We start from the raw sequence: 12,788 nt of genomic DNA on the forward strand, positions 1-12,788 counted from the left end.
GGCCGGTGACCAGGAGCCTGCATACCAGTCCTGGCTCCCTGTCCAGTGTGAGAGTTCTGAACACGATTGGATGATTTCAAATGTGGACAGCTCATCCAGTCATGCCTCAGAAGTACTTGGCATGTGGCAGAGAAATCTGTACGTGGTCTGCCCCCCTTCAGGTTCTCTTTGCAATGTCTAATTTGCTGAATTATTTTGTTTTTTGTTTTTTTTGAGAGGGAGTCTCGCTCTGTCCCCCAGGCTGGAGTGCAGTGGTGTGATCTCGCCTCACTGCAACCTCTGCCTCCCGGGTTCAAGCAATTCTCCTGCCTCAGCCTCCCAAGTAGCTGGGATTACAGGCATGTGCCACCACACTCAGCTAATTTTTTGTATTTTTAGTACAGACGGGGTTTCACCCTATCGGTCAGGCTGGTCTTGCATTCCTGACCTCATGACCTGCCCTCCTTAGCCACCCGAAGTGCTGGGATTACAGGCATGAGCCACCGTGCCCAGCTTTAAATGCATATTATTTTATTAAATGGAAGAAGCAAATCTGAAAAATCCGCATTCTGTATGATTCCAACTGTATTCTGGAAAAAGCAAAAGTATGGAGACAGTAAAGAAATTAGTGGTTGCAAGGGGTTTGTGGGGAGGAAGAGAGGAATAGGTGGATTTTTAGGGCAGTGAAACTATGCTGTTTGATATTATAGGGGTAGATACATGTCATTACACATTTGTCCAAAACTATAGAATGTCCAACACCTATAGAGAGTTGTACCCTGGCCGGGCGCGGTGGCTCAAGCCTGTAATTCCAGCACTTTGGGAGGCCGAGACGGGCGGATCACGAGGTCAGGAGATGGAGACCATCCTGGCTAACATGGTGAAACCCCGTCTCTACTAAAAAATACAAAAAACTAGCCAGGCGTGGTGGCCGGCGCCTGTAGTCCCAGCTACTCAGGAGGCTGAGGCAGGAGAATGGCGTGAACCTGGGAGGCGGAGCTTGCAGTGAGCTGAGATCCGGCCACTGCACTCCAGCCTGGGTGACAGCGAGACTCCATCTCAAAAAAAAAAAAAAAGAGAGAGTTGTACCCTAATGTAAACAATGGACTTTGGATGATAATGATGTGCCAATGTAGGTTCATCATTGTAACAAATTTGCCACTTTGGTAGGTGATGTTGATAAAAGGGGAGGCTATGCATGTGTTGGGGAGAGTGTATGGGCTCTCTCTGTACCTTTCACTTTTTGCTCAATTTTGTTGTGAACGTAAAATTGCTCTGAAAATTTTGTGTTCTAAAAAAGAAAGGCCGGGTGCGGTGGCTCAAGCCTGTAATCCCAGCACTTTGGGAGGCCGAGACGGGCGGATCATGAGGTCAGGAGATCGAGACCATCCTGGCTAACATGGTGAAACCCCATCTCTACTAAAAAAAAAAAAAATATACTAAAAAAAAAAAAAAGAATACACCCCCCCCAGATCAACAGGGAAATATTAGCCGGGCGCGGTGGCTCAGCCGGGCGCGGTGGCTCAAGCCTGTAATCCCAGCACTTTGGAGGCCGAGACGGGCGGATCACGAGGTCAGGAGATGGAGACCATCCTGGCTAACATGGTGAAACCCCGTCTCTACTAAAAAATACAAAAAACTAGCCAGGCGTGGTGGCCGGCGCCTGTAGTCCCAGCTACTCAGGAGGCTGAGGCAGGAGAATGGCGTGAACCTGGGAGGCGGAGCTTGCAGTGAGCTGAGATCCGGCCACTGCACTCCAGCCTGGGTGACAGCGAGACTCCATCTCAAAAAAAAAAAAAAAAGAGAGAGTTGTACCCTAATGTAAACAATGGACTTTGGATGATAATGATGTGCCAATGTAGGTTCATCATTGTAACAAATTTGCCACTTTGGTAGGTGATGTTGATAAAAGGGGAGGCTATGCATGTGTTGGGGAGAGTGTATGGGCTCTCTCTGTACCTTTCACTTTTTGCTCATTTTGTTGTGAACGTAAAATTGCTCTGAAAATTTTGTGTTCTAAAAAAGAAAGGCCGGGTGCGGTGGCTCAAGCCTGTAATCCCAGCACTTTGGGAGGCCGAGACGGGCGGATCATGAGGTCAGGAGATCGAGACCATCCTGGCTAACATGGTGAAACCCCATCTCTACTAAAAAAAAAAAAATATACTAAAAAAAAAAAAAAGAATACACCCCCCCCAGATCAACAGGGAAATATTAGCCGGCGCGGTGGCTCAGCCGGGCGCGGTGGCTCAAGCCTGTAATCCCAGCACTTTGGGAGGCCGAGACGGGCGGATCACGAGGTCAAGAGATCGAGACCATCCTGGCTAACACGGTGAAACCCCGTCTCTACTAAAAAATACAAAAAAATTAGCCGGGCGAGGTGGCGGGCGCCTGTAGTCCCAGCTACTCGGGAGGCTGAGGCAGGAGAATGGCGTGAACCCGGGAGGCGGAGCTGGCAGTGAGCTGAGATCTGGCCACAGCACTCCAGCCTGGGAGGCAGAGCGAGACTCCGTCTCAAAAAAAAAAAAAAAGAAGAAGACGGCCGGACGCAGTGGCTCACGCCTGTAATTCCAGCACTTTGGGATGCCGAGGCGGGAGGATCACCTGAGGTCAGGAGTTCGAGATCAGCCTGACCAACATGGAGAAATCCCGTCTCTACTAAAAATACAAAATTAGCTGGGCATGGTGTCAGGCGCCTGTAATCCCAGCTACTCGGGAGGCTGAGGCAGGAGAATCACTTGAATCAGAGAGGCAGAAGTTGCGGTGAGCTGAGATAGCACCACTGCACTCCAGCCTGGGCAACAAGAGTGAAACTCCATCTTGAAAAAAAAGAAAAAAAGAAGAAGACTACAAATACATGCTGCAACATGAATGGTTCCGAAAAGCGTGCTCACCAAAGAAGGCAGACACAGAAAATAGATGCTGAATGATTCCCTTATATGAAATCCAGTAACAGGAAAGTCTAGTCCATAGTGATAGAACAAAATATGGTTGCTTGGGATAGGGAAATTGATTTGGAAAGGGGCCTGAGTTAAGTTTCTCATGAAGGAGATGTTTTGTGTCTTGATTTGGGTGGTAGTTGCCTGAGAATGTACAATTTGTCAAGATTCATCAAACTGAGCGCTTGTGATCTGCACATTTTATTGTGTAGTAATTACCTGTCAACTGAAAAAAGCTAGCAAGGTTGGAAACCAGAGTATGAGCCCAGAAAAGGGTGTCCTAAATTTACCTCATTCATTCATTCATTCATTTATTCAAAATGCAATAGATATTTATTGAGCCCTTGTTATGGACAAGGCACTGTTGTTGGAGCTAGGGACACTGGTGGCCAAGTTCCATGTGGGAGAGACAATCAACAAAATAAATAGATAAATGCCAGGGGCAGGAAAAATGATAAGGGAATTTAGAGTAAGTTGTTCTACAAAATACATGAACTTTCAAGATTCTGGGCATCATTTTTGCTCAAGAGGAACCCAAGCAAAGCTCTTTTTTTTTTTTTTTTTTGAGACAGAGTTTCACTCTGGCTCCCAGGCTGGAGTGCAGTGGCGCAATCTCAGCTCACTGCAACCTCTTCCAGCTCAAGCAGTTCTCCCACCTCAGCCCTCCGAGTAGCCGAGACTAGCCACCATGCCCTGCTAATTTTTTTTTTTTTTTGAGAAACGGGGTTTTGCCATGTTGCTCACGCTGGTCTCAAACTCCTGGGCTTAAGTGACCTGCCTGCCTCGGCCTCCCACAGTGCTGGAATTACAAGCATGAGCCGCTGTGTCTGGCCTGGTTTTGTTTCTTAACTCACTGTCCACTTGCCCTTTACACCTAGTGTTCCAGGCTTTGTGTCTAATAATTTTCCTAGCTGAATTCACACTTGGCTGTGACTTTCCTGGCTCCCGTTTAGGGTACAAATACAGTAATCAGGACATGCCATCATGGATGTTTCCAGACCTGGCCATCTGGAAGACGGAGAATCACAGATTCTCCATCAGATGAGGCTGTTTCCAAGAGCATAGATAGCTCCAGGAAAGAGCCCCAGGGCAGCGCTGGCCAGCAGAGCCCAAGTCTCTTAATCTAGGCTGTCATCCTTGCCTGACCTCTACCAGGACAGGAATCTTTCTGAGTAATTCTGTGCCCTCACTCTTGCGGGATTTTTGCTTCCCATCAGAGTCCTGGAAGCTGAACCATCCCTACACCTGAGCTGTTGCATTTACCTGACCTTTTTCTTATAGGAACACCTGGTGTGAAGGAGGATAATTCAGAGGATTTTCTCCTCCTCTCACTGCTAAGAGGGCAAAGATGTCGATTGTCCTGTCAAAATTTCCCTCCACCCACGAAGAAAGGACATGACCCTGAGCAGGTCACTGTCCAGAGAGATGAGACAGTGCTATGCCTCTTGCACGGTGGAGGTGCTTGTCAGAGTGGCATTGGCTCCTCCTATGCAGGCCTCTGTGGAATCACCTCACCACTTGGAGCATGGCTTCAGCTTTCCCAGTCGAAGTAGCCCAATAACAATGCTATAGAATTCCTTGGGAAATCATGATCTCCCTGGAAGGGGAGTCCTCCGGGGGGCGGCAAGGGGAGGGTGGCCCACTCCCAGAGCTTTCCAGAGTTTTCGGGGCAGGAGCAGATGTGTGGGGAATTGTTATTTCTCCCTTTCTCACCTCTGGTGACTATGAGTCACTCTTGGCTACAAAGTCGATTGCCACGTCTGTGAAGACAGTCCTCCTTGTTGACCCTGACGTGGCCTGGGGAAAGGTTTTTTGTTTTTGAGATGAAGTCTCACTGTCACCTAGGCTGGAGTGCAGTGATGTGATCTCAGCTCACTGCAACCTCCACCTTCTGGGTCCAAGTGATTCTTCTGTCTCAGCATCCCAAGTAGCTGGGATTACAGGCACATGCCACCATGCCCAGCTAATTTTTTGCATTTTTGGTAGATATAGGGTTTCACCATGTTGGTCAGGCTGGTCTCAAACTCCTGGCCTCAAGTGATTAACACACCTTGGCCTCCCAAAGTGGTGGGACTACAGGGGTGAACCACCTTGCCCCGGTCTTGGGCAAGAGTTTTGAAATCTATGGGCACACTCTGCATGGTGGTCTTTCTGAGAGTTTATGGGTGTTTCTCTGCTCTATGCACTCACGTTGAAGACTCCAGCATCCTGGGCATCCTTTTTTCTTTCCTTCTTTTTTTTTTTTTTGAGACGGAGTCTTGGTTTGTCACCCAGACTGGAGTGCAGTGGCGCAATCTCGGCTCACTGCAAGCTCCACATCCCAGGTTCAAACAATTCTCGTGCCTCAACCTCCCAAGTAGCTGGGATTACAGGCGCCCACCACCACGACTGGCTAATTTTTGTGTTTTCAGTAGAGACAGGGCTTCACCATGTTGGCTAGGTTGGTCTCGAACTCCTGACCTGAAATGGTTCACCTGCCTCGGCCTCCCAAAGTGCTGGGACTACAGGCACATGCCACCACGCCTGGCTAATTTTTGTATTTTTAGCAGAGATGGGGTTTCACCATACAGTGGTCTTTCTGATAGTTTGTTGGTGTCTCTCTGCTCCCTGGATTGATGTTGAAGACTCTGGAGTCCTGGACATTCTTATACTGACTCTGAATTGTTCTGTGACTGACCAGACTACACCTTTGCATGTTTCCGTTTCTTCCCCTATTTCACAGTGGGTGACGGGGTGACACAGGAGTCAACCATTCTCAGGAAATAAGCTGAGCCTTGGAGAGATTTCAAAGAACAGGATTCCAGAGCCTGTTTCTTCTTCTTCCAACTCTAGTCTGAGCTTCATCTCTGACTTGCTCTTTCTTTTTCTATTATACATTCTATAAAAAATATAATGGAGATAGAGTCTCATTATGTTGTCCAGGCTGGTCTCGAACTTGTGGGCTCAAGCGATCCACCTGCCTCAGCCTCCCAAAGCGTTGATTACAGGGGTAAGACACTGGCCATGGCTGGCTCTTTTAATGTGAACAGGGGTCAGGGGAGGGGAAGCAGTTTTAAACTCTCATGTCTTTCCTTGGAGGTGAGAATTGGTACATCTGGCTCTGGCCTCCCCGAGGTTTGGGGAAAGGGTGAAGGCGCTTGTGAAAGGCTTTCTGCACATGTGTGGACTTTATCCCTGGAACTCGTGTGATTCCCACGCATGCCCGTTTATGACATGGACAGCCCCAGCCCTGGGGACAGCATTGACTTCCCCTTTCTCTATTATTGACATGTTAGGAGAGGAGGCTTAGGGATACATGTCTGGAATTGTGGTAAACTTGTCAGTAGAAAGAGAAGAAATAAGAGTTGCAGCTCAGGGAGGGGGCTGGAGGATCTGTGGGTGTCCTGTCCCCAGCCAGCTGCCAACCAGAGAGAGGGGGATCTTCATGTAACCTGGACAGCCCATTAACATTCCCTTCCGTTCGTCTTTCTGAGCTCCTTGCAAGGAAAGGCTAGAAACAGCGATAAGGGCTCTGAACCTGGAGAGGTGAGGTTTATACGTGGACTGACTGTGAGCCCCACAAGTGCTCAGGCACCTCAGGGCTGACCCCGGTCTCAGTTCCTTTCCTTCTCTTCCTTGTCCTTTTACATTTTTTTATTTTTTTAAACACAAATTTAAGCCAAACTTTGGGTGTCCATAAGTAAACATAATCCATTCCCTTGACCTAAGACCCTAGCCCTTAAGTGTCTGAAACTAGGCATGTTCTGTTCCCCATGACTGGCTTGGTGCTGAACCCAAGTCTTCTCCCAGCCACTGTCACTTCAGCCATTCCAGATCCTGAGATTAAAGTGTCAGCTTGCTCAAATAAACAAGTATGCTGAGACACATTGTCATCCAGCCAGGCTCACGTATCTGACCATCCACACTGCCCGTGGCATCATAACACTGGGCAAGAGGCCAGAGCTGCAGAAAGTTCCCTCCTAACACTGGTCCTCTCAGCCTTTCCCATGACAGAGGGCGATGTGGGGAAGGGATGGAAGCAAGCTCCTGTCCCAGAGGTTGTCTGAGTCAGTCCTCTGTGCCAAGAGAATGGGGCAGGGCCCTTCCCAGATGTGGGCTCTTTCCTGTCCAGTTGCCCAAGATGGATAGCCAGGGGGGATGGGGAGAGAAGACTCCTCCTCCTTCTGCCCAGGATCAGGCTAGTCTGCCTTTATGGAGCCTGTCTGGCCATCACTGGCTTCTGGAGGAGACTGCGTAAAACAAGAGATGGGGCCCCCACACTTCCATGAGCATATTAATTCACTCATTCAGTGACTTTTTGTGGAATACTCACATGGTCCCAGACACAGTGGTAAAAGCTGAGGTCGCAGGAGATCATAGGTGACCTTGGGCAGCTCACCACAGTGAAACGATCTTATTTATTTATGTATTTATTTATTTATGACAGAGTTTGCTCTGTTGCCCAAGCTGGAGTGCAGTGGCGTGATCTCAGCTCACTGCAACCTCCACCTCTGGGGTTCAAGCAATTCTCCTACCTCAGCCTCCCAAGTAGCTGGCATTACAGGCATGCACCACCACACCCGGCTAATTTTTGTATTTTTCGTAGAGATGAGATTTTGCCATATTGGCCAGGCTGGTCTCCTGACCTCAAGTGATCCACCTGCCTCGTCCTCCCAAAGTGCTGTGATTACAGGCATGAACCACTGCGCCTGGCTGGAGATCTTTATAACTCTAGATGATTGCGCTATAGGCTCCAGAGGAAAGGTACACTCCAGACCAGCTCCGGAGAATGAGAGAAGACTTCCTGGAGGAGATGGTGGTGCTGAATCCCAAGGGACCATTAAGGGTAAGTGTGGAGAATGGCAGTTGGCAAGTTCAGAGACCTGGAGGAGGAAAAGATGGAACTGATATTCTATGAATGAGGACCCTGGAATATGGCTCCTCCTGGGCCCCAGGCTAGAGAGATGGTGCAGCATGTCTTTCCCCGGTAGAGAAGAGGCCAGTGCACTAGCCCTGCACCTCCCTCTGTTGGCAGACATCTGTCTCTCCACACTAGCCACAGAGCAATGGCCTTCCTCTCACTCCAGCCATTTCTGTGTGTTCTCACACACGGCAATGTCTGCACACACAGGTATGCGTCCTGGGGGAGAGGCCTCCACCAACTTATTATTACCTATCCCTGGGGCCCTGGGGTAGGTCCTCAGATCAGATAGTGCGTGTGACTGGAAGCAGTTTATGTCTCCGGCAGAAGTGTGACATGGCAACTGACAGTCCCAGCAGATGAGGCCTGGGGACAAAAGTCTTAGGACCAGGACCAGGGCCAGAGATTTGGGTGGTGGTCTGACCTTACGGAGATGCCTTTCCCAGGCCACAGACTATCCCTCCCTCCTCTGGAGAGCCATAGGGGATCTCTCCCCAGTCTGGAAGGCTACCCCATTCCGAGCAAGCCATCTAGGATGAACACATGGAGAGGAAAAGCAAACACAGGCCCAGTGCCTCCAACAACAAATAAACAAGCTGAAGGGAAAGTCTCTCTTGCCCTGACTCAGCTTCAGAGCCAAAGTAAAGAGAGAAGAGGAGCTTGGCCTCGCATCGCCTTCTGTCCCTTTCTTCCTTCCTTCCTTCTTTCCTTCCTTCCTTCCTTCCTTCCTTCCTTCCTTCCTTCCTCCTTCCTTCCTTCCTTCCTTCCTTCCTTCCTTTCTTTCTCTCTCTCTCTCTCTGTCTCTTTCTTTCTTTCTTGAGACGGAGTCTTGCTCTGTCACCCAGGCTGGAGTACAGTGGCACGGTCTCAGCTCACTGCAACCTCTGCCTCCCAGGTTCAAGCAATTCTCCTGCCTCAGCCTCCCAAGTAGCTGGGATTACAGGTGCATGCCACCCCACCTGGCTAAGTTTTGTATTTTTAGTAGAGATGGGGTTTCACCATGTTGGCCAGGCTGGTCTCAAACTCCTGACCTCATGATCTACCCAAAGTGTTGACCTCAGCCTCCCAAAGTGTTGGGATTACAGGCGTGAGTCACCGTGCCTGGCTCCCGTGTTGCCTTCCTGGTCGTAGAGCGGTATACCCCCATTTGCTTCCTGCGATTGCTAAGAATGCTCCCAGAAAGGTCACACTCTCTTCCAGAGTTCTGAACCCATGCCTGTCTCCCTGCTGTAGGTGAAAGGAACAGGCAGGCCCTGGCCATTCCCGGCCCTTCACCCCTTTTGCTTCTCTCCTCCCAACTGCCCCTCCCAAGCTGCTGCTTCCCCTACAAGGGAACCATTTCCTGAGTCCATCTAGCCTCATGCCCCAGCCAGCCAGCTCTCCCTCGACCTTCCCTTTGCCTGACAGTAACCTCTCCCACAGCTGATGTCACCCTGGCTTTGCACTGACACAGCAGCTAAGCTGGGCACAGCAGAGCTGTGAGGTCCAGAGGGCAGCTGGCTGTGTCTGAGGCCAAGCTTCCCTCAGTGCTCGCCCAGAGCTTTTCCTCAGCCAAGAGCCTGCTTCTCTCCCATTCTGTGCCTCTAAGCCAGTGTAGCCACATGGGGATAGAGTGTTGACGGAGCCTCCCATGTGCCCAGCGGAAAGTCAATTCTCTGCTCTGTGTGGGGGAGAATGGAGCCAAAGTTCTGCTCCCACCCCTGGGGAGCTCACATATTTCTAAGAGAAACAGGACAAAGCACAATAGCAAACTGGGCATGCTAGCACCTCATGAAGGCAGAGGGTAAACATACTATATTAAACAGGATTGGAATGCAGGGAAGAGAGAGGGGCACCCTTCTTAACAGGTGCCCCTAGAATCGGGTAAGGGAAGAGAATGGGCTGGTGACAGAGTCATTTAGTGGTTTTTTTTTAAATTTATTTTTTTAAAGCATCTATTTATGTGCACTGTGCGAGGTGCTTTGACAATCTACTAATATTTGCCCACATATTTACCTGTATTTTGCAAGGCTCAGAAAAGTACCAGCCTGGGGGCACTGAGGTGGGGGATGTGATGGGTATTGTCCGAACCTAACATCTGCTAGGTGTGTACTAGGTACTTCATATATTTTGTCTAGTAACTCATTCTTTCCAGCGACAGAACAAACATGCTAAGCAGAAAGTCAGAAGGACACTTGCTGGGCACTGCTTCTCCCCTGCTCTGCCACCACTCAGCACTTCCCTGTGATCACATTCCCTGCTGCATAAGCCCTGGTACCTACGAGGCCTGACCCCTGAGCAAGTTACAGTCTGGAAGGCTCCCCAGGTCAGCTAAAAGCTTCATCTTTCTCCTTCAGCCCCCAACTCCACCTTTCTTCCCCATCTCTCCCTACCCAGGAGAGAAAAGGAAAATCTCATGCTAGCCCTCAGCTTTACCTTCAACATCTAAGGTGCAAATTAATGTCATCAAGGTGAATTTCCATGCTGTTTTTCTGCTGCTCCCACACCTGGGGTTCGCTGGATTCCCTTTTAAAGGCCAGAGTTATTCCCTTCACATGTCCTAAGGGACTCTGGATTTGCAATGTCATCTGGCCCAGATATATTCTTGCAGAATATTTGGTGTCCCCATGTCCTCCTTTCAGGTAGCAGCCCAGAAAGCCAACTACCTTTATATCCCATCCTTCCCAAGCCTGCAGTTGAGGACCATCCAGGGAGATGGAGGAGCCAAGCCTGGAGCCCATGCACCACAGGCCCCTCAGCCCTGCCTCAGATCCTATAGCCTCAACAGCACTCACAGAGCCCCAAAGGGGGCTGTGGACCCTGTTGTTCCCCAGGACACGCCAAGAGCCCATCATTCTTTCCCCCTAACATTCACTTTACCAAACCTCTGCTTTCCCCAGACAAGTGTCAATGTCTTTTTTTCTGATCCCCAAGAGCTACCTGGCTCTCTGAGCCACCTGGCAAAGCTATGGTTGCCTGTTGCATAGTTCAGGGAGGTCTATGAGGCTCAGCTGAGTCTGGGACCTCACCGCCAACTCTGGCACCAGAGGATAGATGGTCACTTGAGAAACAGGGACCCCAGGAAAGGGATGGGGCCTGGTGCTGGTCAGCTAGCTTCCAGCCAGGGCAGGGTGACACCTGGGATCCGGGCTGAAGCCAAAACCCAGGTAATCCCATTACCTCCTTCATGTTTTAGGGCTTCTAAGCAAGAAGCTGCCAAAGGCGGAGGCATGGAAATGTAGGGCTTGCCTGGGAGGGTGAGTGTGCCTGAACTCATCCAGGAGCAGGCACAGAGTCTCATCCAGGGCATGGGAGGAACCATGATGGAGGGTGCGGTGTGGGGAGAGGGAAATGAAATCGGGGAGTGAAATCAGCACAAGAGGTGAGAGGTGAGGGTTGAGTTGTCTCCCTGAGAGGTAGGAAGCAGATGTGGCACTTGGTAGAGACCCCGGAGGGCTGAAGCTGTCCCTTCTCCAAAGGAAGGCATGGAGGCGGTGCGAATGGGCCTCAGAGACCGCAGACTACAGGTAGGGCAGCTGACCAAGACGTTTACCTGTACCACACTGCCCCAGGCCTGCTCCCACCTGGAGCAGCCTCACCAGTAGTTGAGTGTGGCAGGGATCCAAAAGCAAGCCCATTCCTAGGGTACACAGAACTCCCCAGTGGCCTACTGTGGTGCCCAGAAGGTTTCACTGGACCTCTCTTCGACTATACCACGGCTGCTCTCCCAATCTTCCTACCCTATCACCTTCACTCAGGCAGGACTTTCCTCACTCTCTGACAGCGCTCTCAGCCTCACTCAGCTCCTTGCTTTCTTTCACAGATGTTTCCCCCGCAAAAAACCCACACACAGTTGCTCAGCCTTGGTGTCTGCTTCTCAGAGGAGCCAGTTTAATAGGGATCATTACTAGGCCTCTAGAATGATAAAGCCCTATGGGTTTAGGACCTGTTCGCAGGCCCAGATCTGAATCTGCAGAGTTACCCGGGGGGAAGGGGGAAGGTAAGGTATAGAAAGAAGCTGGGGGAGAGAAGTGGTCTCTAGATTGGGGCCCCTCTGAGGGCTCAGCCCTCCAAACTGGATTATCCGCTCTTTTATATCCAGAAAAAGAGCAGCCTCCCCATATTGACAGACATGGGGCCAGGGTCCTGCTGCCACCCAGTGGCCATAGTAGGTAAAGCACCTATGTGGCCTCCCACTGGATCCTGTGATTCTGCCGGTGAGGGTAGGAGTGGAGAATTTGTTCTGCTGGTTGGGGTCCTCTTCCTCTCTCATTTACAGCATAAATTACAAAAATCCTGACTTCCAAACTTAATTCCCAAACTTTCCTCCTTTAAAATTAGCACCATAATCGGCTGAGTGCACTGGCTCACGCCTGTAATCCTAGCACTTTGGGAAGCCAAGGCAGGTGGATCACCTGAGGTCAGGAGTTCGAGACCAGCCTGGCCAACATAGTGAAACCCCTTCTCTACTAAAATTACAAAAATTAGCCAGGCATGGTGGCGCGCGCCTGTAATCCCAGCTACTCGGGAGGCTGAGGCAGGAGAATTGCTCAAACCCGGGAGGCGAAGGTTGCAGTGAGCCGAGATTGTGCCACTTCCCCACAGCCCAGGTAAAAAAGCAAAACTCCATCTTAAAAAAAAAAAAATTAGCACCATAGTCACACACATCTGTGAATGTACTACAACCATTGAATTGTCTGTTTTAAGTGGGTGAATTTTATGGCATGTGATTCTATCTCAACAAAGCTGTTTTAAAATCAGCACCATAAGAAGTGGGTGAGGCTTTTAGTATGTGAAGATGAGGATGGTTGTTTCCGTTTCTTGGGATATCCTCAAGCCGATATGAACGATGGTCACACAGTAGGTACTCAACAAATCTTTAATAAATTACCAGTGTTGTTAAAAGGAGCCAGGTTTTTTTTGTAATTTTTTTTTCTTGAGCCACTTTTTTCATTGCCTCACTACTTACCTTTGAAGCTGTACACCTTCATTCC

This window comes from Trachypithecus francoisi, unplaced genomic scaffold, assembly GCF_009764315.1.
Source record: "Trachypithecus francoisi isolate TF-2019V2 unplaced genomic scaffold, Tfra_2.0 Contig01579, whole genome shotgun sequence".
Taxonomy (NCBI): domain Eukaryota; kingdom Metazoa; phylum Chordata; class Mammalia; order Primates; family Cercopithecidae; genus Trachypithecus; species Trachypithecus francoisi.